The 23671-nt window shown below is 38.1% G+C and overlaps 1 long non-coding RNA gene across 1 annotated transcript; it reads right to left on the reverse strand.

Annotated features, from left to right (window-relative positions):
• Positions 1-3468: 3468 nt before the first annotated feature.
• Positions 3469-4267, reverse strand: LOC127873003 (uncharacterized). Its single transcript, XR_008045887.1, has 3 exons — positions 4132-4267; positions 3919-3996; positions 3469-3581 (listed from the first exon to the last, which is right to left on the reverse strand). It is a non-coding gene; the product is annotated as an uncharacterized LOC127873003 (long non-coding RNA).
• Between the last annotated feature and the right edge of the window lie 19404 nt (positions 4268-23671).

A 23671-nucleotide genomic window follows, 5' to 3' on the forward strand; every position in this document is an offset into this window, starting at 1 on the left:
TAGTTATTGCTTTTTGAAGCTTATATTTTGCTTTAGTTCAGACTAGGATGTTGTTACGAAAATTTGACAGTTGAAAACCTTGTTTTTATTTATACTATACGTACGACTATTTTTCTTAAACGTCCCTGTCCGGAGGTGTAGATTTCCTACCATGGCGATACTAGATGTTTTGACTCAACAGCAACCACAGTTCCAGTTTCAATATTTATTTAACAGAACTTTAATGAAATTATTGTCATGTCGATCCATTAAAAGTTTTAAAACACAGTCAAGACTTAAGCTGAAAATACAGTCTCACTGAAAACACTTACAACTGACTTATTTACAAACTGACTGACTAGTGACTGACAGAAAAGGTTCTAAATAATATAATCATATGTTTAACAGCAATTCAAACCTCAAAACTTAAAACATGTGGGGGCTATAGACTAAATTTGGTCATTGTTCAGCAAATCGCTGCTTCGTTTCTGAATTCCGGAAAATATGCTCGTAAAATCCGAAAGAAAAATATAAAGCAGGAAAAACGGTCGGAAAGATAATCTACCGTAAGATAACGAGGCAACACACTAGAAAATATTTTCTTAATATCGCATTATCTAAATTAATGTAAAATTAATTAAATTTATCGTCAGCATCTGTGTCAGCATAAAAGGGATTGACCATTTCTCTTTAAATAACTGGGTTTCAGCAGTTTAGAATCTTTGTCTTAGTAACATGAAGCTAATTTTCAAAAGCTAAATAAAACCTTTATATTGCAAAAACCTTGCTCACAGTGATCGGAAAGGTATTTCTGATTTTTGTCATATTGACAAACATAATATATTTTTTATTTACTCTACACGTTATTTATATACTTAACATTATAAAAAATGTCAACATCAGATACGGCAAGTTTCCATATTATGTCTCTAATCGGTTAATATCATCATAGGGTCATGCACACACATAAGTAATTACAAAAGCTTCAACAAATGGACAGTTTCAAGTAAAAAAACTTATTTCCCTTATTGCCTTTAAATAGTGTATTGGGTTTGTAATAAAACATACATATACAAGAAATAGTTCATAAACATACAACATAAAGTACACAAAACAATATACGCCATGAAAATCATTGTTAGAAAAGTTCCTATGCCTTTGTAAACGATCTGTACAGTCACGTAAAACTATACAATACCATCCGCATACAATAAACATGTAACAACAGATCATGGTCTGAATATCTTAGTCTTCATTGTTTTGTTTTTTTTGCACAGCGTTCTTGGAACACTTCGATTAACATCAAAGCTTATTTAATTAATTTTGGAGTTTAGACCTTAAAGTACCATAATTGAGATTTTCATGAGCTTGCATTTTTGTTTTTATTCTTGTTGGACCTCGTTTTTGTGCCCGATGCAGATGTGTTTCTGCTGTGGTAATAGTCGCCCGATTGTCCATGCGATGCGCTGAAGAATAATAATCATGTGAATTAATAAGCATTTTCAATATTTTCTTTTGCTTAATGGCCTCGATGTATTCTGTTTTCTAAAAGGGATATAGAAAATAAATGGTGACTTTTGATATCATGTGATGCTAGATTATTTTGATATGTTACGAAGGAAAAGGTAAGGCAGGCACTAGAAGCAGAATAAAAATGTAATCACCGTATGAGCATTGTCATGCGAAAATGGGTCTTAAGCCATATGTCGCCAGCGTAGCTACAGACCAGCCTGCGCATTTGTGCAGTCTGCTCAGGAGCTACCCTGTTCGCTAAGGAGACCACGCAACCCTGCGTGACTTTATAGCGGACAGAATTGCTCCTGAGCAGTCTGAGCGCATACTGGTCTGAAGCTACGTTGGCCGCATATGGCAAAAGGCCCATTTCCGCATAAAGCATTCAAATGAATGATGTACTTCAAAACTTGGTTTATAATAAATCAATAGCTTTCGAAAAACGCATTTACGTTACAATTAGGTTGAAATGTTTTTTATAAGTGGACTAAAGTTTTTCACCTCCACTCAAAACACACCACCTACCACAACTCTATTTCATATAGACCATCTGCACCGTAACTGTAATACCCACGTTTTCCATTGTTCCAACGCACCTTAAAAAGGTGTGCATAAAATAGTTAAAACCATACTACCCACTATTTGGAATATAACGCGTTCTCACAAGAATGTGCTTTCACTTAAATAGCATATCAAATTTAATCCGTAGGTACGAAACAAGTAATCCTTTACAACGTAAAAGCTAGTTTCATTCAGACAGTAAGTCATTTTATAAAGGCTTTCAGGGGATCAGCTTGGTATGTACCCTAAATATTAGTGTTGTTTTAACGCTAAGATGTCTTCAATTCCGGCAATAATGAGTTAAATAATAGGTATTATTAGTCCATAAAAAACACTGTTTTAATATGTAAGATATACGGCAAAATAATACCATTGTTATTGTCGATTGTAAACAAAATACATGGAAAGAAACAAATAACAACTTAATACTGAAAATTAAATATATATAACAAGATCGGTAAAACGTACCTCTGCATTTGCTGAATTCATGCCTACGACGACACCCTCGATAGAACCAGACAAATCTTTTAATCTTGCGTCCCGACCTATACAAAATATTAATGGAAAAAGTAGATATACAATATTATTGACTAACAAGAAAGAACTCACCTTAATACAGAGGCTAAAGACGAGTGCAATATCTAATGAAATTCAGCTTCACCCAATTAAGTCACATGCAAATAGTACAATACCTGGTGTTGTACTCGACAACCAATCGCTATTTTCTCCCCAGGTTTTAACTCGCGAGACTCATCCACGATCAACACGTCGTATTCTCCCATACCGTATCTGTACTGCGCTGTCACGTTATCGATATCCCATGTTACCCAGAGTTTATATTGCAAACACGTTTATTCTATTTCATAAGAGTTCTAAATCACGTGTCAAATAAAAAAGCAATACCTCTTAATGAAATATGTGGTTGTAAAAACGTTTAAAAGTAAACAATACATATCCACAGTTTGTACAATAGATAAATTGTAATCAGGCAAAACATAATACGTTTATTTAAATGTATATACAAGTACTTGTAACATTTATTTATCATGTGGTGTTATTGCTGTTATGTATTTTATCCGATGTTGTGTAAACAGTAATGCTAATTTTATTGCAAAACGCAATTTATTTCTGTTCATGTCAGAGAAAAGCAACATTACCAATGCTTAGTAAATATATTGTATGTTCATACCCCGTCATAATCTACAAAAAACACCGTCGCACTCTCTCTTCTATTTCTTGTAGGCATCCTAATATTGAAGTCATCGTCTGAGGTAAATATTAAAACATTTTAGTAAATCTGTGCAAATACTGTTATAATGTAAGAATAATCACAAAGGGCACTCATTGTTTGAAAATCTGATCAACAACTTAAAAAATGAATACATAGTGTTACATATACTGCACATTTACCTCATCCTTTGTTGTCTGGGTATCGGGACCACCTCGCAGATTAGTTTCCGTTGGCTTGCCGTCGGTGATTACAATAAGTCGCGGACCAAGTATGATACTATCTGCTGTAGTTGCAGTTGCTTTAAAAAAAGTGACGCATGGTTATTACATGATTATGTAATACACTTTAATTTAGATTTAACCTGTTATTATTTAATTTAATGATACAATCAATATTTCATTCAGTTCATTGTTGAATTAAAAAATAAACTATTAACTAGAACTGTGTATATAAAAATAAATTATAGATGGGTATATGGTTTATTATTTTTTACACAGATTAAAGACACACGCACTTATTATTAGATAAGACAATAACTGTTTAATCAAAACCTTGCTATTCAACGTAACGTGTATGAACATGTGTCATTATTCATAGCACGTGCGTATTTAAATGTCAATTGTAAATATTTGCACCTCTGCAAGATGTCGCACCCGCTAAGCTAAACCAAAGGCCTGCGAATAAAGGACTTGGTCCGCCCAATTGAAAATTCTCTACAATGTACATATTGAAACGGTAATTAGATAAAAAGAGGACAATTAATGATCCGAAAAAATGCCATCGAAATACGTTTAAATAACTGTATATTCATAATTGTATAATAGTCAAATTATTATGCGCCTAGTTACCTATTTTGTCTCGAACGGTTGCATAATTTGCAGTTGCTAGCAGTTGATGTTTCGTTTCATGCCCAAATGTTGCTAAACCTACGTATTCCTGATTAAGTCCCATGGGTCCAAACTGGGTCAACAGCATTTCCAATCCTATATACAAAGTAAAAGAATAATGTTTTAAAAGCAGAGATCAGGGTCAACAACACTTTCTTGTTCGTTACATAAGCACATATTCTCTGTCTCTTATGGTTCATTCATGGCTTCCTTTTATAACCTAATTTGTTTTTTACTATGTAAATTGTTTTTAATGGAGCAATATCGTGTAAATGCAAATCCAAATGGCATATTGCATATACTAAATTCTAACCTAAATAATGAAGCGTATTTAAGAAAATATATTGTTCTATCATATATTGTGTCCGAGTAACCCATGGGAAGGAAAGTAGATGCGCAAGAAATCAATCATTCATGCTTCGCACTCGTGATCTAGTCTAAATAAAGATATTGAATGAGAACTAATATCTACCCTCATTTATTTAACAAATAAATCAGCGCCCTTAAGTGAAATCAAGAGAATATGTGAAAGATCGTGACGTCACCTTTGTAAAAAACCTTTTGAGCCGTAATGACGTCATGCAAAAAATGGCGTCGTATTTATTGATGATACAGAGCAAGGAATATGTAACATAAAGGTAACGTAATAAATAATCAGTTCAAGACGGTAAATAATATGCTACAAACCATTTAGAAAATCGTTGTCAAACGTTTTGGCCTGCGACCATGCGTTCCCAGAAGCCATGCTCTCTGATATGTCGAGACACAGGACCGTGCGTATACTCTCTTCATCGCTTGTCAATTGATGGGCTTTGCAAGTGCGTAATTAATAAACTTGAAACTTGAAACTTGCTAATTTGATGAAACGCCTATTTATATAATTATATTCAATGGCGTTGTACGAAACATATATATGTACATAAAATCGATAAAAAATAAGAGATATTGATAATATTATGCAGCATTAATTAAAGGATTAATGATCTAAAAATGTGTGATATAAATAATATTGCTGTAAGGAACTTAAGCAATAAAACAATACCGGCTACACTATTAAAACACAGTAAAAGAAAAATATTATGTAATAAATTGATATATTAACTAGAGTTAAGACACTAATTATAATGATAATATGAGCAAATATTTGGCAACATAAAGACAGTGTTTTTCATTAAATAAAAGGATACGTAAAAGGATATTTCTGCACTCTGGCTGTCGGATCCCGCAGCTACCGGTCACCTGTCATACTTAAGGACACTTCTTTTGGGTTTTAACCTTATTTGAACTATCGTGACTACAAGTCACAAATAGGCTGACCAAGTGTGACTACAAGACACAACTTGAAGGTTAAAATTACAGTGTGACTATAAGACACAACTAGAAGGCCTAAGCATGACTAAAAGAAAGCTGGTTTATGTAATTCAATCATTGAGCAAAGAAGCCCTAATGATTCTTGATTACCAGTCACTTGTACAATAAATATCCTTTTCGAGCAAAGAAGCCCGCACAATTCTTTAATTGCTTGGTCCTATGAGTCCTAGTGACAAATAAATAGTTTTTAACATTCTTACAGTATCTCTGCTTTCTCATTTCACCATTAAGCCGATCCAAAATGTCAAGCAAATACGCCAAGTACATATATTTGTATGCATTCATTCATATCTTCTCTATGTGTTCCAATATACTAAATCTTTCTCTTTAAATATGTTTCTTTTGCGTTGGGATGATACACACTTACTTGGTTAAATTAAACAAATATATACCGTACTTGGACATCAATTAGCAATCCATGTTTTCCAGAAATTCCGTAACAACTGTTAATTGTTAGGTGCTTATTACAATGTGGTAAACATGCCTATGGTTTCTTGAGTTTCAATTCAATATTTTATTACATTTTAATACATGCATTTATGTGCGAATATATTCATTAAATGCAATATTTTGTTTTTACAAAATCGCAGCCATTGAAGTACGGAGTGAATCCTTCTGTTTGCCCTTTTCAAATTTAACTGTCATGTTAGCAAGTGAAATGTTTAAAGTTAGGGGTGCGTAATTACGTACGTTTAAAATTATTAACGGGTTGTACTGCCCTTATACAGTTATTATTGAATGCAAGAGAAGGCGCACACTAAAAAGTAATTCACCGGAAAGAATAACGCAAAAAAAATAAAGAATTCAATGCTTTAGTAGTTAAATCTTATCATTTTACCATTAAAAATGATTTTATCTAAATAAGTGTTAAATTATCAGCGTTTAGATTTTTCGGTACGTTTATTCAGTCAAAGAATGTGATATATATCCGAAACGGAAGTGTTAATAATGTAAAATATCAAACAAGATTAAACATTAAATACGAAAACAACATTGTTCATTTATTAAATTCTCCCAAAATGCCCATACTTTAATTGTATAATATCTCTTAAAGAAAACTTATAATGATGGCTTTGCAGATTATAAGTATATTAAGGGGTATAGGATCCGTATACTTTTAAGCCTTAAAGTAAAAGTTTATTATGGAAAAAATATATACGTTAACACTGTGTTTATTTTTACACTTCTCACATACAAAGCATTATAACGTATAGAGCTTTATCCAGTAGTTGTGTGCATATGTAGTTACTATTACCATTGTATATTAACTGCTTTTCAAGTAAAAATCGACACATGTCAAATGCACAACATATGTGATTTGTTTGTACCAATGTATCGTGTATGCAATAATTTTTTTAATGAAATATTTTATGTTTTACCAACGCAACTTAAGTGTGTTTTAGAAATTACAGGTTAACAATAGCTTAAATTAAAAAGCTACACAAAATCTAGGATACTATATGTTGTTTGTGTCATTTGTGAAAACACAGTATTTTCTAGATTTATGCCATTTTTTGCGGTCATCTTCAAGACTTTGAGTTAGACCCCATGGGAACAAAGTTGTTCGAGGGAATACAAATAATTGTTTACCCAAGACAATGTAGAACAATATCAGAAAAAAAACTTCCAACCATGCACCGTTTGCCCCCGTCCCAACTAGACTATTACCATAAATGTATTCACTTAGCATTTTATTGAAGCAACATACTAACCATTTACAGTCCTCTCCACATCCGGTTATATTGTCCAGGCGTTTTAAAATGAACTTCGTTGTTGTTTTTATTTCTGTAATATCAGCCACATTCTGAAATAAGTCAAACAATCCATATAACTCACTTACAGCCAACGATTCATTTGCACTTGATAATCTTGACCCAAATTGATTTATTGGCCCATTGGAATAAATCTGCGTAAACAAGGTGAGTCCACGTCAATGTCTATATGAGGTCAGGTGTGTTGAGTATTTATATAAGACATCCTTATAAGTATCACAACGTTGTACCTAGCAGTATTGATTTGAGACAAAACGCGTAATTTGTGTTTTTACCATTGATTTTAACCTTCTGATTAAGTCCAAAAGCTGGTTAAGACCAAGGTCGAACTGATTCAATGTCAAAATACATGCAAGTATCAAAGCTTTTAGGAAACGTAATTGGTTGAATACGAAATGTGTCGTTTTAAGTTAACATTTCACGGACGGACTAACAACTGGATCAGTAGATGCTGAGGCATGCAGCAAGCTTTCTTATAAAATTATTACATACGATATATAGAGGTCGAATCCTGCCAAAACTGCATCATGCTTGTTTGTACATGCTAAATTAAATTTTTTAGATAGTATCTCTGCATGTGATAACTTTCAACAATCTACAAACACGTTATTTTTCTTGCTTATACAAGGAAGTTTGTAGTTAGTGGCGCTAAGTTTTGGACCATGAACAAAGTTTTTTTAGGGGTCATAAAAACTTGGGTTAAACTTGGGGGCTAACCAAGTTGGGACAATGGCCATCCAAAAATGTATCCGACCCCTTCCCTCCCCCCCCTAAGGGGCCACGCAAACCTAGGCTTAGGGTTAACCTTAAAAAAATGAGGTCAAGGTCATATTTGACGGTCAATAGCTAAGTTTTAATGAGATCTTAAACCGACCGAATCATACCAGCTGACCCAAGTTCCTAAACCCCTTACCCAGGCCCCTAAATAAATAGTAATAAACTAGAAAAAAAAAGTTAGACTTTAAGCTGGCTACAGGGGTCCTCCCAAGCTGCTAGCTTTTAGGGCTTGGAAATACCAAGACAGGGGCCATAATTTCTGATCATAGGAGGGGCATAAACGGCACATTTTAGGAAAGGTCTCGACGACGCGCACCTGAATCCGTTTGAATTTTGAGGATCGGACCTTCCGTTCAAAAGTTATGGCCCTTGGCGCAAAAAAGTTAACCCTAACTGAGGTTAGTGTCGTTTTTCATTAGGGTTAGGCGTTAGGGCTTGATTTTATTTCGTCCTGTTTATAGATGGACCCCTGATAGTGGTATCTATTGATTCGGGGTGTGAATCTCTACAATAATCTGGGGGTCCGACCGGGGGTAAGGGGGGGTACTAATGAAGTTATGGCCCTTGGAAACTTTTCAGAATTTTCCACCTCGGTCTGTTTGGCAATGGATGTTGATTTTATTACGCAACTTAGGTGAAATAACTATATATTTCCGTAAAGAGAAATAAATTTCCAACAAATAGAGATTTTAAAATCAAAAATCAATTGAGAAATAAACGTTTTACAAGCTTAACCCTAATCCGGAGACTGTATGTTTGCGTTATTTACCACTAAAAGTGAGAAAATAGTGTACCCCTAGGCACTATTTAGCGACAGAGTACCGTGTAACCATATATATCGTTGGAAAGGTCTTAAAAAATCAGGCAGGATTTTGAAAAAAAAAATTAAGAAATATCAAATGGGGTTTCGTAGCGAGCTGATAAACCTTTTTTTGGCTTTTTTTAACCCTAACTTTTTAGTTTTAGCATTATTAAAATTATTTAACATGAATTTTTCATGGTTGATTCGGGTATCTATGGATAGATCTACCTTTTTCAAACAAAACGGTACCAAATTTACGGTCAGGTGACCCTGGGGTGCAGAGAACGGCCGTGTCAAACCCATGACCCCTCAACCTCAATGCTATTTTTGGTGTTTTTCGCTCTTTTCAAGCTTTAAAGTGACCAAAGTCTGCTATATTTGCACTTAGAGTCTTGAAACTTGGCACAATTATAGATCTTTTTATGCCCAACCTGACTAACTAAAAACTTTGACCTAAATATTGACCCGTGGGTACGCTGAGGGGGGTCAAAGAGCCTTACCCTCGGGTTTTTTTAGTTATTTTTCATCAATTTACAAAGTACTTCACTATATTTATCATGTTTTAACCTAGAATGTAAGGTATATTCAGGAAGAAGCTGGACCGGGGGTCAGCCCGAGGGTAATTCCGGGGGTCAGGGAGGGTAAATAAACGCGTCACATGCGTTCTTAAATGGCTTTTTGGGCCTAAAATTATTATTATTAGTCTGGTTATGGATTAATATTTTCTGTTTGGATAGTCTTACGTGTGTCAAACCTATCTTTTTATTGTAGTTTAAAGTCTTACGGACACATTGATGTACGCATTAGGGGTACAGGTGTACCGCATGGTAAAAATAGACTGTGTCAAAGTGGGGTAAACCTCGTAGATTACACAAAATGTGAGAAAATAGGGTACTAGTAGGCACTATTTAGCGACAGAGTACCGTGTAACCATATATATCGTTGGAAAGGACTTGAAAACTGAGGCAGGATTTAATTTTTTTTTTAAAGAAATCACATATGGTGTTCAGTAGGGAACTGATAAACCTTTTTTGGGCTTTTTTTCACATCTTTTTCTTGATAAAGAAATTCTTAAAATTACTAAACGTGATATTTAATGCAATATTCTCGTATATATGGAAAGATATATGTTCCCCAAACCTAAGGATACCACACTTGCGGTGATGTGACCCTTGGGTGCAGGGAAAGGGCGTGTCAAACAGAGGAACCCTCAACTAAAATGAGATTTCTGTGTGCGTGTTGCTGTTTTAAAGGTTTAAAGTTACCAAAGTCGGCCATTTCTGGACTTATAATCTTGAAACTTGGCAAAATTAAAGATCTTTTTATGCCGGACCTGATCCAATTAAAACTTTGACCTAAATTGTGGCCCGAGGGTACGCTATAGGGGGTCAACTAGACCTACCCCCGGGCGTTTTCTCATTTTTGTCCCCATATTATAATGGTTTTTTCTATAAATATAATGTTTACACCTAGAATCTTTGGTATATTTAGCAAGATGTTGGTCCGGGGGATAGCCCCTTGGTCAGTCCGGGGTTTAGGGAGGGTAAATACGCGCGTAAAGTGCCTTCTTAAGTGGCTATTTTGGCCTAAAAATGAAAATATGTTTTAAAACTCCATAACTTTTGAACGGATCAAGATATCTCAAAAATTCAAACGGATTCGTGCGTAGCGTGTAATTATATATACAATATCACACTCAATTGTTACATTTAGAGACAAAGGGGTTTTCGTAAAAATCTAAAATTTGCAAAAGTCTACTTTTATTCTACAAAATGAAGTTTATTTATGAGGGTTTCGTCGCTGCTTCCGAATCTGAAATCCGTTTGAAAAACAAAGCAGCCATTCAAAAGTTATTACGGTATACCCATAGCCACCCCTTTACGTTAGTGGCCCTCTATAATATATATATGGGAAAAGATGACTTTAAACCTCCATAACTTTTGAATGAATAAAGATATCTAAAAAATTCAAACGGATTCTGTCTTAGCGTGATAATTTCATATAGATAAGCGCACTCTTACCCATCATTATAGGGTCTACCCATGGCCCCCCTTTACGTTAGTGGCGCTCTCTATATTACATATGGGAAAAGATTACTTTAAACTACCATAACTTTTGAACGGATCAAGATATCTCAAAAATTCAAACAGATTCGTAACAAGCGTGTTAAATGCATATAAAATAACACACTCAATTGTTACATTTAGAGAAAAATCTTCCAAGGTATTAGACTTGGTAGATTTTGCCAAAAAATTTTTTTTTCTTCAAATGTAACAATTACATGGTGTTTCTTTATGGTATTTTTGTCGCTGATTACGAATCTGAAATCCGTTTTAAAAATAAAGCAGTCATTTAAAAGCTATCACGATATAACCACAACCCTTCATAAATCGACTAAGTCAATTTTGGACTTAGAAGATTTTGCATGTGCTAACAATCTACTAAGTCCATAGGGTTACAGGACTTAGCCGATTTTGCAAAAAAAACACTATTTTTCTTTCAATGCAACTATGAAATGGTGTTTTATGAATGTTTATGTATGTTTTGTCGCTGATTACGAATCTGAAGTCCGTTTTAAAAACAAAGCAGCCATTCAAAAATTATAACGGCATAACCCTTACCCTAACCCTAGGGTTTGGACTATTTGCATATGAGAAAATATCGCTTTACACGTCAATAACTTTTGAACCCATCAAGATACCTCAAAAATTCAAACAGATTCGTGAATAGCATAGTGATTGCATATAACATATTACACTTAATTGTTACATTTAGAGAAAAAGTGGTTTGGATAAAAATCTACCAAGGTATTAGACTTGGTAGATTTTGCCAAAATTATTTTTTCTTCAAATGTAACAATAACATGGTGTTTATTTATGGTATTTTTGTCGCTGATTACGAATCTGAAATCCGTTTTAAAAACAAAGCAGCCATTCAAAATTTATAACGGCATAACCCATAGCCACCCCTTTACGTTAGTGGCGCTCTATGGCTAACAATCTACTAAGTCCATAGGGTTACAGGACTTAGCCGATTTTGCAAAAAAAAACACACTATTTTTCTTTCAATGCAACTATGAAATGGTGTTTTATGTATGTTTTGTCGCTGATTACGAATCTGAAGTCCGTTTTAAAAACAAAGCAGCCACTCAAAAGTTATAACGGCATAACCCTAACCCTAACCCTAGGGTTTGGACTTAGAAGATTTTGCATATGAGAAAATATCACTTTACACGTCTATAACTTTTGAACGGATCAAGATACCTCAAAAATTCAAACGGATTCGTGAATAGCATGGTGATTGCATATAAAATAACACACTTAATTGTTACATTTAGAGAAAAAGTGGTTTTGGTAAAAATCTTCCAAGGTATTAGACTTGGTAGATTTTGCCAAAAAATACTTTTTCTTCAAATGTAACAATTTCATGGTGTTTCTTTATGGTATTTATGTCGCTGATTACGAATCTGAAATCCGTTTTAAAAACAAAGCAGCCATTCAAAAATTATTAAGGCATAACTCATAGCCACCCCTTCACGTTAGTGGCGCTCTATGGCTAAAAATCTACTAAGTCCATAGGGTTACAGGACTTAGCCGATTTTGCCAAAAAAACAAATGTAACAATAAAATGCCTTTTAGGGTTAGGAATCGTGTTTAGCGTGGTGTTTTTATACAGAATAACAAACTCAAGTGTTACATTTAGACAAAATGTTTTGTGGGGTAAAAAATATACAAGTCCCTAACCCTAAACCCTAGGTTTGGAGCCCTAGGCTTTTGGACTTAGTAGATTTTGCAAACAAACAAAGCGTTGTGATTTCATATAGACGTGTACGGATTGTATGGGTTTGGCTTCTTTAGAGACAATTAAGTCAATGTGGTTGTCCAGTTACTGCTAGACAACCTCATTGACTTTAGGATCTATAGAGACGCCACTCCGCTTGTTGCCATCCACCCTCCCCCAGCACCAACGTCATCCCCCGCGCGATCGGATGGAGATGGGGCTGAAGACCCAGCCAACATATAGCGCGTTTAACCATGCATTTTGCTTGTTTTATTTTTTGTTTTTGTAATTAGCTCTGTGATTTGTTGAGCTTGTGATTCCCCCTGATTTGGACCGGTAATCAACCGGTCCTAGCCCCTTGCTTGTCTACCGACCTCATCGTGGTGCAAGGGTGAACATCTATTGATAGTAATATCTTTAGATGGCCAACAGGTAGATCCCAGTTAACTAAAATACACAAGTTACAAAAAGACGAGATTGCGTGGTCACTGGTTAATTACTTTTGTGTTATAAACTGATTAAACATGGACATATCTTCAAGTAAAAAATATACTTCAATAGAAACGAACACGCTGATCCAAAATCCGTTAGAATTTTTCAAATAGCTTGAGCCGTTCAAAAGTTACAGAAAAGCCGATTTGCCTGGTCACTGGTTAATTAGTTTTGTGTTATAAATTGTTTAAACATGGATATATCTTGGAAGTACAACATATTGTCCAATAGAACTGAACACGCTGATTCAGAATCCGTTTGAATTTTTTTAATATCTTGAGCCGTTCAAAACTTACAGAAATTCCGACATTGCCTGATCAATGGTAAATTTATTTATTTTAATTATATATTGTTTTAACATGGACATATCTTTAAAGTAAAATATATTGTCCAATGGAACTCAACACGTTGGTCCCGAATCCGTTTGAATTTTTAAGATATCTTGAGCCGTTCACAAGTTACAGAAAAGACGAGATTGTGTGATCACTGGTTAATGACTTTTGTGTTATAAATTGATTAAACATTGACATATCGTCAATTATAACATATTCTCCAATAGAAACGAAAACGCTGATCCAGAATCCGTTAGAATTTTTCAAATAGCTTGAGCCGTTCAAAAGTTACAGAAAAGCCGATTTGCCTGGTCACTGGTTAATTAGTTGTGTGTTATAAATTGATTAAATATGGATATATCTTGACAGTAAAACATATTGTCCAAAAGAACTGAACACGCTGATTCAGAATCCGTTTAAATTTTTAAAATATCTTGAGCATTTCAAAAGTTACAGACATGCCGACATTGCCTGGTCAATGGTAAATTAATTCATTTTATTTATATAGTGATTAAACATGGACATATCTTTAAAGTAAAATATATTTCCAATAGAACTCAACACGCTGGTCCAGAATCCATTTGAATTTTTAAGATATCTTGAGCCGTTCACAAGTTACAGAATAGACGAGATTGCGTGATCACTGGTTAATTACTTTTGTGTTATAAATTGATTAAACATGGACATATCGTCAAGTAAAAAATATTCTCCAATAGAAACGAACACGCTGATCCAGAATCCGTTAGAATTTTTTAAATAGCTTGAGCCGTTCAAAAGTTACAGAAAAGCCGATTTGCCTGGTCACTGGTTAATTAGTTTTGTGTTAAAAATTGTTTAAACATGGATATATCTTGAAAGAAAAACATATTGTCCAATACAACTGAACACGCTGATTCAGAATCCGTTTGAATTTTTTAAATATCTTGAGCCGTTCAAAACTTACAGAAATGCCGACATTGCCTGGTCAATGGTAAATTTATTTATTTGTATTATATATTGTTTAAACATTGACATATTTTTAAAGTAAAATATATTGTCCAATGGAACTTAACACGCTGGTCCCGAATCCGTTTGATATTTTTAAATATCTTGAGCCGTTCAAAAGTTAAAGGGAAAAAAAGATTGCGTGGTCACTGGTTAATTAATTTTGTGTTATTAATTGTTTAAACATGGACATATCTTTAAGTAAAAAAGATTTTCCAATAGAACTGAACACGCTGATCCAGAATCCGTTATAATTTTTTTAATATCTTGAGGCGTTCAAAAGTTATAGAAAAGCCGATTTGCAGGGTCACTGGTTAATTAGTTTTTTGTTATTACTTGTTTAAACATGGATATATCTTAAAAGTAAAACATATTGTCCAAAAGAACTGAACACGCTGATCCAGAATCCGTTTGAATTTTTCAAATATCTTGAGCCTTTCAAAACTTACAGAAATGCCGACATTGCCTGGTCAATGGTAAATTAATTTATTTTTATTATAAATTGTTTAAACATGGATATATCCATATAATAATATAATACTATATCTAACTTTTTATTTGATTGGCTGATTCAGGATTTCATGGTCTTATGATTATGATACATTGGCTAATTTGTCACTTTTTAATTAGACCCACCGAGACAGTTGACGAGTTTGGACGTGTTGATTTATATATTGGATTTATTATATAGTACATAGTGTTATTGTGATTGTGTTATATACTCGGACTATATTGTGCGGACATTTGTGTGTGACTGTTTCTAGTTTCTTGTGCTATGGACCAGAAACGGAGGCTGTCATCTTTGGATGAAGAAGTAAGTTTGTTAGATTTTGTTACATTGCGTTTACGTTTAATTAAGGATTAAACAATAATTTTATTCCATTTAATTTATCATTGAACTTTTAGTAAGCCATTGCAGGATACACTAGCCGGTTAATTGTGAATAAATATATCATATGATATCATTGGCTCATTCAGGATTTCAGGGTGTCAGTATTGTTCATTTCTTTTTAATATCAGTGCTTGGTTATTATTAAATATATTTATAAAGAAATTAGCCTGTGCAGTTAGCCAGTGCAGGATATCCTGGCTGGTTATTTGTAAAGAAATATAACATTTGATTTCATTGGCTCATTCAGGGTTTCAATTTGTTTTCATATAATATTAATATTAGTGTCTATCTACCTATCTACCTATCCACCCAGGGTAACCTGGCTACACAGTTTAATTGTTAATAAATATAACAGTTGATTTCATTGGCTCATTCAGGGTTTCAATTTGTGTTTATTTGTTTTTAATATTAGTGTCTACCTACCTATCTACCTATCTACCCAGGGTACCCTGGCTACCCAGTTTAATTGTAAATAAATATTATATTTGATTTCATTGGCTCATTCAGGGTTTCAATTTGTTTTCATTTATTTTTAATATTAGTGTCTATCTACCTATCTACCTATCTACCCAGGGTATCATGGCTACCCAGCTTAATTGTTAATAAATATAACATTTGATTTCATTGGCTCATTCAGAGTTTCATTTTGTTTTCATTTAATATATATATTAGTGTCTATCTACCTATCTGCCCAGGGTACCCTGGCTACCCAGATTAATTGTAAATAATGAAATGCATATTAAGCTTAAATGTTGCTTAAACAATGAGTACAGGTTCATCCAAAGCCATTTGTATTATTATATATGCCATATATAAAGAAAAAGACTTGAAAATGTTTGTCGAAAAGTACCAAATAAAACAAATATCAGCATTTTTATGTACGGTGCTCACATGGAAACATTATCTGTGCCCATAAAATAATAGATGAATGCATATTGAGGTTAAATGCTGCTAACACAATGAGTACAGGTTCTTCCAAAGCCATTTTTATTATTATATATGCCAAATGTATAGAAATATACTTGAAAATGTTTATCGGCTAGTGCCAAATATGAGAAAAATGTGCATTTTTATGTAGGGTACATACATGAAAAAAATCTTGGTGCAAAAACAATAATAGTTGAATGCATATTAAGCTTAAATATTGCTAACACAATGAGTACAGGTTCATCCAAAGCCATTTTTTTAATTATATATGCCATATATACAGAATATGACTTGAAAATGTTTGTCGCTTAGTACCAAATCTGACAAATATCATTTTTATGAATGGTGCTCACATGGAAACAATATCTGTGCCCAGAAAATAATAGATGAATGCATATTGAGGTTGAATATTGCTAACACAATGACTACAGGTTCAAACAAAGCCATTTTTATTATTATATATGCCAAATTTAAAGAAATAGACTTAAAAATGTGTGTCTGCTATTACCAAATATGAGAAAAATGTGCATTTTTATGTAGGGTACTCACATGAAAAAAATCTCTGTGCAAAAACAATAATAAATGAATGCATACTAAGCTTAAATATTGCTAACTCAATGAGTACAGGTTCATCCTAAGCCAGTTTTATTATTATATATGCAAAATTTATCAAAATAGACTTGAAAATGTGTGTCGGCTAGCGCCAAATATGACCAAAATCAGCATTTTTATGTAGTGTGTACACACCGAAAAATTGTTTGTGCCAAAATAATAATAGATGAATGCATATAAGGCTTCAATGTTGCTTAAGCTATGACCATAGGTTCATCCTAAGCCAGTTTTATTATTATATATGCCAAATTTAGTGAAATAGTCTTGGAATTGTGTCGGTTTGTAGCAAATAACAAAAAAATCAGCATTTTTATGTAGTGTGTTCACACGGAAAAATTGTTTGTGCCAAAATAATAATAGTTGAATGCATATTAGGATTAAATGTTGCTTAAGCTATGACCACAGGTTCACCCTAAGACATTTGTATAATTATATATGCCATATATAAAGAATATGACTTGAAATAGTTTGTCGCATAGTACCAAATACGACAAATATCATCATTTTTATGTACGGTGCTCACATGGAAACAATATCTATGCCCATAAAATAATATATGAATGCATATTGAGGTTAAATGTTGCTTACCCAATGACTACAGGTTCAAACAAAGCCATTTTTAATAAGATGTAACCCTAGGCTTTTGGACTTATCAGATTTTGCAAACAAACAATATATATATATATTTATACATATGGGACAAGATGAATTTTTAGCTGCCTAACTTTTAAACGGCTCAAGATATCTAAAAAAATTCAACGGATTCGGGCGTAGCGTGGTGATTTTTATATAGAATAGGACACTCAATTGTTACATTTAGAGAAAAATTAATTTGGGCCAAAAAAATCTACCAAGGGTATTTGCCTTGGTAGATTTTTTTTCAAAAAACCCTTTTTTCTCAAAATGTCAAAATTGATTGCTGATTATTTATGGTGTGTTTGTCGCTGATTCCGAATCTGAAATCCGTTTTAAAAACTAAGCTCTCGTTAAAAAATTATTAAGGCATAACGAATAGCCACCCCTTTACGTTAGTGGCCCTCTTTAATATATATATGGAAAAAGATGACTTTAAACATCCATAACTTTTGAACGGATAAAGATATCTCAAAAATTCAAACGGATTTGTGCATAGCATGGTGATTTCATATAAAATAACACACTCAATTATTACATTTATAGAACATTTGGTTTGCCTAAAAATCGACTTATGATCGAGTATATAATATACATAGGGTTAAAAAAAGATTACTTTTTAGCTCTCTTACGTTTCAACAGTTCAATATATCTCAAATATTCAAACGTATTCGTGTTTAGCGTGGTGATTTCATATAAAATAACACACACTCAATTATAACATTTAAAGAACATTTGGTTTGCCTAAAAATCGACTTATGATCGAGTCTATAATATACATAGGGTTAAAAAGATTACTTTTTAGCTCTCTAACGTTTCAACTGTTGAATATATCTATAATATTCAAACGTATTCGTGTTTAGCGAGGGGATTTCATATAGAAAAACAAACTCAAGTGTTACATTTAGTAAAAAAGTTTTGTGGGGTAAAAAATATATAAGTCCCTAACCCTAAACCCTAGGGTTGTGGACTTAGTAGATTTTGCAAACCTAACCCTAACCCTAAACCCTAGGGTTGTGGACTTAGACGATTTAGTAAAAAAGTTTTGTGGGGTAAAAAATATATAAGTCCCTAACCCTAAACCCTAGGGTTGTGGACTTAGTAGATTTTGCAAACCTAACCCTAACCCTAAACCCTAGGGTTGTGGACTTAGACGATTTTGCAAAAAAAACACAAAGCTTGGTGATTTTATATAGAGTAGATGATCTTTTAGCTCCCTAACTTTTTAACGGCTCAATATATCTGAAAAAATACAACGGATTCGGGCGTAGCGTGGTGATTTCATATGGAATAGAACACTCAATTGTTACATTTAGAGAAAAAGTAATTTGGGCCAAAAAAATCTACCAAGGGTATTGCGTTGGTAGATTTTTTTTTCAAAAAACCCTGTTTTCTCCAAATGTCGCGACTTCAGGCTCCTATTATGGGGTAACGGGGCTAATACGGGCCAGTTAGCGTACCTTCGGCGACACTTTCACCGGAAGCGGTGGCACTGAGACGCCACATTGCACTTTTGGCATGCGTGGCCCATCGGGCCAAACAAGTCTGACAAGTTTCGTCGCTCTGGGTCACCTACTCCGAGAGATAATCGCGACTTCAGGCTCCTATTATGGGGTAACGGGGCCAAATACGGGCCAGTTAGCGTACCTTCGGCGACACTTTCACCGGAAGCGGTGGCACTGAGACGCCACATTGCATTTTTGGCATGCGTGGCCCATCGGGCCAAACAAGTCTGCCAAGTTTCGTCGCTCTGGGTCACCTACTCCGAGAGATAATCGCGACTTCAGGCTCCTATTATGGGGTAACGGGGCCAATACGGGCCAGTTAGCGTACCTTCGGCGACACTTTCACCGGAAGCGGTGGCACTGAGACGCCACATTGCACTTTTGGCATGCGTGGCCCATCGGGCCAAACAAGTCTGCCAAGTTTCGTCGCTCTGGGTCACCTACTCCGAGAGATAATCGCGACTTCAGGCTCCTATTATGGGGTAACGGGTCCAAATACGGGCCAGTTAGCGTACCTTCGGCGACACTTTCACCGGAAGCGGTGGCACTGAGACGCCACATTGCACCTTTGGCATGCGTGGCCCATCGGGCCAAACAAGTCTGCCAAGTTTCGTCGCTCTGGGTCACCTACTCCGAGAGATAATCGCGACTTCAGGCTCCTATTATGGGGTAACGGGGCCAATACGGGCCAGTTAGCGTACCTTCGGCGACACTTTCACCGGAAGCGGTGGCACTGAGACGCCACATTGCACTTTTGGCATGCGTGGCCCATCGGGCCAAACAAGTCTGCCAAGTTTCGTCGCTCTGGGTCACCTACTCCGAGAGATAATCGCGACTTCAGGCTCCTATTATGGGGTAACGGGGCCAATACGGGCCAGTTAGCGTACTTTCGGCGACACTTTCACCGGAAGCGGTGGCACTGAGACGCCACATTGCACTTTTGGCATGCGTGGCCCATCGGGCCAAACAAGTCTGCCAAGTTTCGTCGCTATGTGTCACCTACTCCGAGAGATAATCGCGACTTCAGGCTCCTATTATGGGGTAACGGGGCCAATACGGGCCAGTTAGCGTACCTTCGGCGACACTTTCACCGGAAGCGGTGGCACTGAGACGCCACATTGCACTTTTGGCATGCGTGGCCCATCGGGCCAAACAAGTCTGCCAAGTTTCGTCGCTCTGGGTCACCTACTCCGAGAGATAATCGCGACTTCAGGCTCCTATTATGGGGTAACGGGGCCAATACGGGCCAGTTAGCGTACCTTCGGCGACACTTTCACCGGAAGCGGTGGCACTGAGACGCCACATTGCACTTTTGGCATGCGTGGCCTATCGGGCCAAACAAGTCTGCCAAGTTTCGTCGCTCTGGGTCACCTACTCCGAGAGATAATCGCGACTTCAGGCTCCTATTATGGGGTAACGGGGCCAATACGGGCCAGTTAGCGTACCTTCGGCGACACTTTCACCGGAAGCGGTGGCACTGAGACGCCACATTGCACTTTTGGCATGCGTGGCCCATCGGGCCAAACAAGTCTGCCAAGTTTCGTCGCTCTGGGTCACCTACTCCGAGAGATAATCGCGACTTCAGGCTCCTATTATGGGGTAACGGGGCCAAATACGGGCCAGTTAGCGTACCTTCGGCGACACTTTCACCGGAAGCGGTGGCACTGAGACGCCACATTGCACTTTTGGCATGCGTGGCCCATCGGGCCAAACAAGTCTGCCAAGTTTCGTCGCTCTGGGTCACCTACTCCGAGAGATAATCGCGACTTCAGGCTCCTATTATGGGGTAACGGGGCCAATACGGGCCAGTTAGCGCACCTTCGGCGACACTTTCACCGGAAGCGGTGGCACTGAGACGCCACATTGCACTTTTGGCATGCGTGGCCCATCGGGCCAAACAAGTCTGCCAAGTTTCGTCGCTCTGGGTCACCTACTCCGAGAGATAATAGCGACTTCAGGCTCCTATTATGGGGTAACGGGGCCAAATACGGGCCAGTTAGCGTACCTTCGGCGACACTTTCACCGGAAGCGGTGGCACTGAGACGCCACATTGCACTTTTGGCATGCGTGGCCCATCGGGCCAAACAAGTCTGCCAAGTTTCGTCGCTCTGGGTCACCTACTCCGAGAGATAATCGCGACTTCAGGCTCCTATTATGGGGTAACGGGGCCAAATACGGGCCAGTTAGCGTACCTTCGGCGACACTTTCACCGGAAGCGGTGGCACTGAGACGCCACATTGCACTTTTGGCATGCGTGGCCCATCGGGCCAAACAAGTCTGCCAAGTTTCGTCGCTCTGGGTCACCTACTCCGAGAGATAATCGCGACTTCAGGCTCCTATTATGGGGTAACGGGGCCAATACGGGCCAGTTAGCGTACCTTCGGCGACACTTTCACCGGAAGCGGTGGCACTGAGACGCCACATTGCACTTTTGGCATGCGTGGCCCATCGGGCCAAACAAGTCTGCCAAGTTTCGTCGCTCTGGGTCACCTACTCCGAGAGATAATCGCGACTTCAGGCTCCTATTATGGGGTAACGGGGCCAAATACGGGCCAGTTAGCGTACCTTCGGCGACACTTTCACCGGAAGCGGTGGCACTGAGACGCCACATTGCACTTTTGGCATGCGTGGCCCATCGGGCCAAACAAGTCTGCCAAGTTTCGTCGCTCTGGTCACCTACTCCGAGAGATAATCGCGACTTGAGGCTCCTATTATGGGGTAACGGGGCCAATACGGGCCAGTTAGCGTACCTTCGGCGACAATTTCACCGGAAGCGGTGGCACTGAGACGCCACATTGCACTTTTGGCATGCGTGGCCCATCAGGCCAAACAAGTCTGCCAAGTTTCGTCGCTCTGGGTCACCTACTCCGAAAGATAATCGCGACTTCAGGCTCCTATTATGGGGGTAACGGGGCCAAATACGGGCCAGTTAGCGTACCTTCGGCGACACTTTCACCGGAAGCGGTGGCACTGAGACGCCACATTGCACTTTTGGCATGCGTGGCCCATCGGGCCAAAACAAGTCTGCCAAGTTTCGTCGCTCTGGGTCACCTACTCCGAGAGATAATCGCGACTTCAGGCTCCTATTATGGGGGTAACGGGGCCAATACGGGCCAGTTAGCGTACCTTCGGCGACACTTTCACCGGAAGCGGTGGCACTGAGACGCCACATTGCACTTTTGGCATGCGTGGCCCATCGGGCCAAACAAGTCTGCCAAGTTTCGTCGCTCTGGGTCACCTACTCCGAGTGATAATCGCGACTTCAGGCTCCTATTATGGGGTAACGGGGCCAAATACGGGCCAGTTAGCGTACATTCGGCGACACTTTCACCGGAAGCGGTGGCACTGAGACGCCTCATTGCACTTTTGGCATGCGTGGCCAATCGGGCCAAACAAGTCTGCCAAGTTTCGTCGCTCTGGGTCACCTACTCCGAGAGATAATCGCGACTTCATGCTCCTATTATGGGGTAACGGGGCCAATACGGGCCAGTTAGCGTACCTTCGGCGACACTTTCACCGGAAGCGATGGCACTGAGACGCCACATTGCACTTATGGCATGCGTGGCCCATCAGGCCAAACAAGTATGCCAAGTTTCGTCGCTCTGGGTCACCTACTCCGAGAGATAATCGCGACTTCAGGCTCCTATTATGGGGTAACGGGGCAAAATACGGGCCAGTTAGCGTACCTTCGGCGACACTTTCACCGGAAGCGGTGGCACTGAGACGCCACATTGCACTTTTGGCATGCGTGGCCCATCGGGCCAAACAAGTCTGCCAAGTTTCGTCGCTCTGGGTCACCTACTCCGAGAGATAATCGCGACTTCAGGCTCCTATTATGGGGTAACGGGGCCAATACGGGCCAGTTAGCGTACCTTCGGCGACACTTTCACCGGAAGCGGTGGCACTGAGACGCCACATTGCACTTTTGGCATGCGTGGCCCGTCGGGCCAAACAAGTCTGCCAAGTTTCGTCGCTCTGGGGCACCTACTCCGAGAGATAATCGCGACTTGAGGCTCCTATTATGGGGTAACGGGGCCAAATACGGGCCAGTTAGCGTACCTTCGGCGACACTTTCACCGGAAGCGGTGGCACTGAGACGCCACATTGCACTTTTGGCATGCGTGGCCCATCGGGCCAAACAAGTCTGCCAAGTTTTCGTCGCTCTGGGGTCACCTACTCCGAGAGATAATCGCGACTTCAGGCTCCTATTATGGGGTAACGGGGCCAAATACGGGCCAGTTAGCGTACCTTCGGCGACACTTTCACCGGAAGCGGTGGCACTGAGACGCCATATTGCACTTTTGGCATGCGTGGCCCATCGGGCCAAACAAGTCTGCCAAGTTTCGTCGCTATGTGTCACCTACTCTCCGAGAGATAATCGCGACTTCAGGCTCCTATTATGGGGTAACGGGGCCAATACGGGGGCCAGTTAGCGTACCTTCGGCGACACTTTTCACCGGAAGCGGTGGCACTGAGACGCCACATTGCACTTTTGGCATGCGTGGCCCATCGGGCCAAACAAGTCTGCCAAGTTTCGTCGCTCTGGGTCACCTACTCCGAGAGATAATCGCGACTTCAGGCTCCTATTATGGGGTAACGGGGCCAAATACGGGCCAGTTAAC

Source organism: Dreissena polymorpha, chromosome 3 (genome assembly GCF_020536995.1).
Source record: "Dreissena polymorpha isolate Duluth1 chromosome 3, UMN_Dpol_1.0, whole genome shotgun sequence".
In the NCBI taxonomy this organism is placed as follows: domain Eukaryota; kingdom Metazoa; phylum Mollusca; class Bivalvia; order Myida; family Dreissenidae; genus Dreissena; species Dreissena polymorpha.